Raw genomic sequence first — 7,787 nt, 5'->3', positions numbered from 1 at the left:
GATATTAAATAATGTCCGTGTCCCTTGTGTTGCGCGTGTACCCATTCGGCAGCCTGACCTCAGCAGTACAGTGCTGCAGCAGGTGGGAGCGCAGAGGAAAAGGTGCCTCTTGCAAAGCTGCCTCCTGAACTCGTGGCACTGTTTCCCTCCAACGAGTTTTCTTCTCTTGCCCCTGTCCCTTTCTCCTGTCCTCTCCAACCCCGGCCATGCTCCACAAGCCTTTGCCTTGGGCAGAGCAGCAGCCTCCACTGCAGTTCTTAAAAGGTTTTCTGGGTAGGAGGGCTGGATGCCTTTCTCCGCTTGAAGGCCCACGGCAGCAGTATTTGTGTGTTTAAAAGAGAAGGCTGAGACTAGAAAGAGTAATTTCCTGCACAGAAGTCAGAGGTTATAAAAAGGGAGGCTGTGGAAAAGCCCAGCCTGACTTTTTGCCCAAAGCAAAGAAGGTCCCCTTGGCTTGGGATGCGGTCCCCCTCCCTCCCTACATGTTCCTTCAACTTAGCGGTTGCAGAGACAAAAGAGAGAAACCAAGTGACTGCCCTTGCCGGCTTCAAGCTGGTTTTGTCCATGAAGAAACTGGTGCAGGAGTTAGCAAGTCTCAGAGGGGGAAACGGGCTGCACCAACCCTGCCTGAGAAAACAGCCTGAGAGGGCAGTGAAAACATTTTCTAAGAGCCTGGCAGGAGGGAAACAGCATAAAATGGGAAACAGCATCAAATCCTCCTGCCATTTGCTGGCACAAGCTTTGGGTTTTACATGGAACTGGGGAAGCGGCTTGTAGAAACTGCAAAGTCAAAGGGTAGAGATTTTTGCTCTCTGTATCATGGCTCTGTGGCATCGCACACCAAGGTTGCTGCAAGTATGTTGGCTGTATTTGCGTGTCAATATCAGCTGATCCACTTGGGGTCTAATAAACTGCCCTGGATTTATAGTATGGGTATACCACTGAGCTTCTTTCTAAAGTGTTTTGAGATCTTCCCAGGGAAAGCACTGGAAAAGCAGTTAATGGCATTGGTATTACAAATAACCAAGGTCTACACTCTCTGTAATGAGCTACAGCGAGATCCAGCTAAAACTGTGTTTCACCACCACACTCACTATGTCAAAATGCTTGGCAATCTTTGTATCAAAATAATGAAGCAGCAGCAAATTCGGGCAGAGCCTCGGTGTCTTTCCCAGAGTGCGGCCAGCGCTGAACAACTGTCGCACAGCATTGCCAAGGGACCATGGTGGGAAAGGAGGGGAAATCATACACTTGCAGCTCCTGCACATGCTACAGAGCACTCTGGCTGCTCTCACCCCACCGACTCTGTGTAAAGGTTGCTCTCTAAAAAGCATAAATTGACTCTTTTTGTTGGGATCATTGTATATCTATTGTTGTATATCTATATATCTAACATTTATAATTATTAATAGCATGCTCTGTCTGCAGTATAGCAATCCTGAGGAGAGCTGCTTCCAGTGTTTTGCAGGGAGGCTGGTTCCCGTCCTAGCTGCAAAAAAGCAGTCTTTAACAGGGAGGAGGTTTCAGGGGAACTCTTTCCTTTAAATGTTAAGTACGAGGAGCAGAAGTTGCTTCATTCAGCATTCAGGCTTGACAGGCCAATTTCTTAGAGGGGTTTAGCTCCTTACCTCCTGCTGAACGCAACAGGGGATGGGTGCCTCCTTATCTGCAATCTGGCCTCATGTGACATCTTGCCAGGACTCACCAGCACAGATTTCTGCTGAGCTGCTCTGGGATGGGCTGTCCGCCTTGGGCCAGGCTCTTCCATATACTGGGATTAGGACTGACGCAAGGAGGTGAAGCAGGCAAATTTCATCTCCCCTATCACAGTGCTGCCAGGAGCTTGGGCTACATTTAGGCCATAGATGCCACGTGTTATGATTTGTCCTGATTTTTATGATCAGCCTCAGTAACAGGTTGAAAAATCAAAGCTCTGTAGTTTTCCTTTGTTTTGGTTTTGGGTTTTTCTTCTGTTTTTAGGGTCTTTTTATTTTTTTTTCTCTCTTTTATTTTAGCATGTGTCAGCTGGTAATCCTGGTTTCAGTGTGTGCCTGCTGCAGCAGTCCCACCTGCGCTGGCAAGCCAAGCATGGTGGGAATGAGTAGGGAAACAGGGAAGGTGCCTCAGGATGCTCTTAGCAGCTCAGGTAACTTGGCGTGCAGCTGGATGTGGAAAGGGGATGTACTGTTCCTCGTTATTTCAGCTTCCTCCCTTCACACCCTCTTGCACTCCTCCTACCCCACCTAAAAAAACTAATTAGTGGGAGGTCTTAGGCGAGCATCTGTAATGTTTGGTTCACATTATCCGAGAACCCTACCTACCCCATTTGTGCTCCTTCCTGCCAAATCCCTGCCAAGTTTGCTGCAGCAGGGTTTGTTCCAGCCATGCCTCCTCCTGCCCCTGGCCTACTGCCAGCCGCAAAATGCTCATAGCACAGAAATGAGGTCACTGCCCTGTGCACTTAATTTGCTACCCTCCTTTTCCCCTAAAGCTGTCCAAGACAACCTACAGTCACCCGGTACTGGGCTCTGCTTATACTGAGTCAGAACTGCTCATCACTGGTGTACAGACGTCGCATTCATGGCAGCTAGTGCTGGCAGAAGGCAAGGGGAGAGAAAGAGGGAGAGAAAGAAAATGGGGGTGATAGGCAGCCAATGTTAATACTGAAAGCTCACCAGCATCTCTGTTCACTTCTCTACCGTAACAACACATGCTCTGCAAAGGCAAAACTTAGGCAGGGAACAGCTTTCTACAGACCCAGCCCAAAATGATCAGATATTAAGCACATCAAGATTCAGCCTCTTTGTTTCCAAAACCAATATATTCCTTTGACCTTGCACTTGCTAATGAGAGTCCCCAATACATCACAAAATAAAAAAGCAAACAGAAAATGCATCACGTATAGCATGCTTTCTTCAAAGGGAAGAAAAGTGGGATGGTAAAGAATGGCACATGGCAAAGGCTTGTCACAGCATTTACTGCAGTCTTGGAAAGTGCTCAACTCCCATAGTGTCAGACACTACTACATGGGAGCCCCAACAAAATACTAAAACAGAGCCTTTTTTTTCCTGCAAATTCAGAACCAAAGATGATTGTGCTTTACCAGCAGCCTAGCAGCACTGACTTTGCAGAATTAGAAACATTTTCTACCCACATCACTACCTTGCTATTGCAGAACACCACCAATGTCTAATCCCCAAACAACCCATAATAATAAAAATATCTGTAAAAAAAACCATACAAGTGACTCACTCCAAGCTAGACTCTCAGCCCATGTTGCATGCCGAATGGGCAAATCCTGTCTCTAACTTCAGACAAGACCTTTGAAGTGGGTCTAGTTTTCCTCGGCTATCACTTCCCTGATAAACCACTAGCCTAAACACCTCCCCAGGCTGCGCTCACAGCAGGCCCTGGGCTTTCTATTTGCCAAGACATTTCGTATTTATGGACCAACTATTTTATGCAGTTGTACATTGCATTGAGAATCAGGCAGGGTTTCAGACAGGAAAGTGGGGTATGAGCATCTGACTGCATTTAGCACGTTTGCCTTCTAGATGGTATATAGTGAGCAACAGTAACAGAGCTGGGGCAAGTGGAGGGCTCCTTTCAGTGACATGTCACCCCATATATCCTAGTCACATTAAGGTAAAGGCAGGAGGGGACAAATATGGAGAGGATCTGCTAGGAGTATGGCCAGTTAGTTCTGCATTACCAGAAAGTACCAAGAACAACAGTGGTGGAGCAGGAGTCCAGACATACCAGCACTTGCACTCTGAGTAACGAAAACAGCTCTGACCATAGCTCTGCCAACAGAGGGCTTTATTTTATTTTCCCTCCTTTCCTCCTCCCTTGACCTACCTCCTCCTCCAGGGTGCAAAGTTCATCTACAAGTAAGCTACTGCGAGGGCCTGGGGAGAGGCGCAACCTCCCGCGGGAGGGACACAGGAGCAAGCCTGCCCGTGAGTGCTGAAGTAAGCTCAAATGAACCAAGCCAGACACAGCCCCTTCCAGATCTGGGCTGTTTCATTCCATGAAAGTTTCTGCTCCACTTTTCAGACTCTGTGTCGGATTATCCACCTCGGAGTGGCAGTACGAGCAGCCCAGCAGCGGCGAGGGCGTGCAGGGGAAGGCAGGGCTTGCACACACGCTTGGCTCCTCGCTGCTTCCTTACGAACCACAGCTCCCAGCATGGCTATTCCCGCAGAGCCTCCCCGCTGCAGGTCTGCTGTGCAGGGGCACAGGCAGTCTTCCTCCTGCTTTCAGTCTCCTCCAGCTGCTGTTAATCTAACAAAGAGCAGCCCATTTGTGCCTACACTCAAGGGTTTTAATTGCATAATTATGCCAGTGGTGACATGTGATTTTTTTCCTCTCTCACTGATGGGGCTTTGTAGTTCAATGGGCTGATGTGTAGAGGCTGAGGTTCCTTGCAATAGCATCCTAGTGTGGGATGTCTGTGGAGGCCTAGAGCAAATGCTGGCTGTATCATCATCTTCTTTCATATTTTCTCTTTGCCTGCAGCTTCTGTTTGTTGCTGTTTTGGCAGCTGAGCCATCACTGTTTAGCCCCAGCAAAGGAACAGAAAAAGAAAACCAGCAACATGTCACTGGTCGTAGGGCAATAGCAGCTGTGGAAACGTAAAGCAGGATCCAAGGGCTGAAGGTTGCCATGTGGCACCCCTGTGATAAAGCAATAATCAGCTTTTCAAGCTCAGTTAGTTAGGTCTTTTTTACTGGGTGCAAGTTATGTGATACCTAGCAGACATAGGAAACAAGCCTTCACCTTGAATATTATCTGCGTGGCATAAGCAGATAAAAATAGCCTCACCTCTCCAGTTGCAGGCAGCGAGAGAAATGTGCACTCCGCCTGGCTCTCATAAGCAAGTTCCTTCACTGCCCCACTTTTGGAAGGTCTTACCACACATGGCTGTTGGAAACCGTCCTTCTCAATGACATTTTCTTCAGCTTCCCCGGTTTTTCTGGATGAAATCTCAGCTGCTCTCTGCAGTAATAACTTCACTGACTTTCTTCCTGTCCCCACTCATGGAGGGAACAGGGGTGTGAAATTAGCCATGAGAGAGAAAGGCTCTTAAGGAATTTGGATAGGTCAGCAGAAGTGGAAAGCCAGGATACATACTGCAGCAGGACATGCATTCTGCAAGGATAAACTGAGATTTGCAGTATTACCCTTTGCTTCTGCTAATACCTGGTCTCCAGTTTTTTTTTCAGCTGCAACTTTCAGTCTTGAAGTCATTGTTTAATATAATGTACAGGGCAAAATCAAAAGCAAAGGTTTTTACAGTGAGGTTTTCTCTAAGGCTGGTGTATATACTTCTACAGCTGCAAAATCTGAGCTGGAAGAAATAATATATCAAATGCAGAGTTTTAAAACTAAAACTTTTCTGGTTTACAGAACAACAAATTTGCACTAGGTGCCATTTTACCATGAAATCTCCTTTTCAATAGAAAAAAATAACATCTGCTCAAACAGTGTGCTGTATAACGTAGACAATCTCATGTGCTGGAACTCTGGACACCAAGCTACCACATCTTGATGGGTTCATAGGATCACGGAGTGGCTGAGGTTGGAAGGGATCTCTGGAGGTCACCTGGTCCAAGCCCCTTGCTCAAGCAAGGACCATCTACAGGTGGTTGCCCTGGACCACGTCCAGGCGGCTTTTGAGTATCTCCAAGGATGGAGACTCCAAAATCAAATGAAGGTTAAGTACTTTCCAGTTGGAAGAAGATACCCAGGTCCACTGGACATTCCAAAACACTTCTCTTCTAACAGCCTTAAATAAAATGAATTCTGCATACTTGCAGACAAAGGGATTACTGACACTGACCACAAAAAACTTGCCCTTGGAATAGTCTGATACCCTTTTTGGATCTTATTTTTGCAACTCTTAGGAAAAAAAAAGGGAGTGGGGGAAGAAAAAGGGGTCCTTTCTAATGCAGGAAGGAAACATGCTCTTCTGCTAGAAATTAATAGATGCGAGGAGCTCCTAAAGGTGCTGCAGGACCATATACAAAACAGCTACCTATATCAACATTTCAGTTGGAATACTAATATGCTTTGGCATTCAGGAAAATTGCTCAGCACTTTTCATACTTTAAATATAATTCCTATTGCTAATACATGAAAATCTCTGTGGAGCCATCCTTGCTTACACAGTTTTAGAGAGTGACTAGAGATACCAAAAAATGATTTCCCCAAAGGTTTGTAAAACCATTACTTAAATTTAGGGCTCAGTTCAATAAAGAAATATGCTGTGTTAAGGTTTCTATGGAATTTACTCATAAAAAGTTCAGACTGTACTAAAAACTAATTAATTCTGTGGTTTTGGTATTCATTGAAGCCTCCTTCCCTTGTGCACAAATAGCTAACATTATGCCCTGAAGGGCGTGCATGCCAAAAAGGTGGAAAAGGATATTCTGAGCTCAAAAGACTATAGCACAGTAGGCCTATTTAAGAAAGGGAGCTTTCTCAAATAGTTTGAAAGATAATAGAGCTGCCTGCAGGCAGCTTTAACTTGCATTCTGGTCAATTACAGGGATGTATGCAACTATTTATTATGCTGGTTAAAATAAATACTTACCACATCAATCTGGGCTACATATGTCTAGAGATGAAATATACTCAAAAAGAAATTAGCAACTTTTGCAGTACATACATTAAGCTTTTGTAGTGCCTTCCCATGCAAATATTTGACGTGTAAATAACATTAGCCCTTACAAGGATTTTTCTGAGACTTCAAAACATTCATCCAGATAACCTGAGATTCTTGAGCGAGCTTGTTAAAAATAAAAAAAGCTGACAAATGCTCACTTAAAAAAAAACCAACCACCTGAGCTCAAGGCAGTGAAGGCACCAAACAGGAGGTATTTTTTCTAATGCATACCTTCCATTTCTGTCACCAGAAACAAAGTCCTCCACTCGTTGCAGCTCTTAGCAGGAAATACTGCTAACCTGCACACAGAGAGAGATGTTCCCCTGAACTGATAATGACCCACACATTGGCTTCATGCTGCCCACATTCTGCTGCTTGGATGCAGAACACAAATATTTTTGTTTGAATCACAGCCTGGCTCCTGTAGCCATGAGAAAAATCTTTGAATGGCAAGTCACTTGTCTATTGAATTGAACCCTTGTCTTCATAGAAATAGGAATGTTAAAAAACAAAACAAAAAACAAACAAAAAGGAAAAAGTCACCACTGATTATTTTCATTTTAAAGAGTATGGGGTTTGGGTTTTTTGGTTTTTTTTTTTTTCTTTTTTGGTGGGTGGGAGGTGAATAACATTATTTTGCGTTTCATACTAAGAATGCCAGCTGCCAGGCACATCAGATAGACAACAGGAAGCATCCAATACTAGTGCAAGCAACTGTGCTTGTAAAAAATATTTAGAAGGCAACTTCTGAAAAAAGGGGAAGCTTTAAGTTACAGGTAAGTTTTTTTTTGGGGGGGAGCTATCTTTAGACACAGCCTTTGTTTTAAAGACATCTGTTGGAAGCAAAATAACCAAACTGACTCGCACAATCACTTTTTTTTTTTCCTTCCCCCCTTATGGCTGTATGTTTTTTCTGTTACATACCAAAGACCATTAGTACCACTAAAGGAGCTGAGTGCAGTTTGTTAAATAATTCATGTGACAGATTGCTTGCTTGAATTGGTCCAAGTTCCTTAAGATGTAGTATTTTGGAAGAAATAAAGTTGGTGTACTGCAGAAATCAGAGAATTTAGTATCACTTAAGCACCTTTACTACCCAGCTTCTCCTGTATTTATTTGG

The sequence above is a fragment of the Falco biarmicus genome, chromosome 4, assembly GCF_023638135.1.
Source record: "Falco biarmicus isolate bFalBia1 chromosome 4, bFalBia1.pri, whole genome shotgun sequence".
NCBI classification, from domain to species: domain Eukaryota; kingdom Metazoa; phylum Chordata; class Aves; order Falconiformes; family Falconidae; genus Falco; species Falco biarmicus.
The sequence above is the reverse complement of the archived record's forward strand: the minus strand, read 5'-3'. Positions refer to the sequence as shown.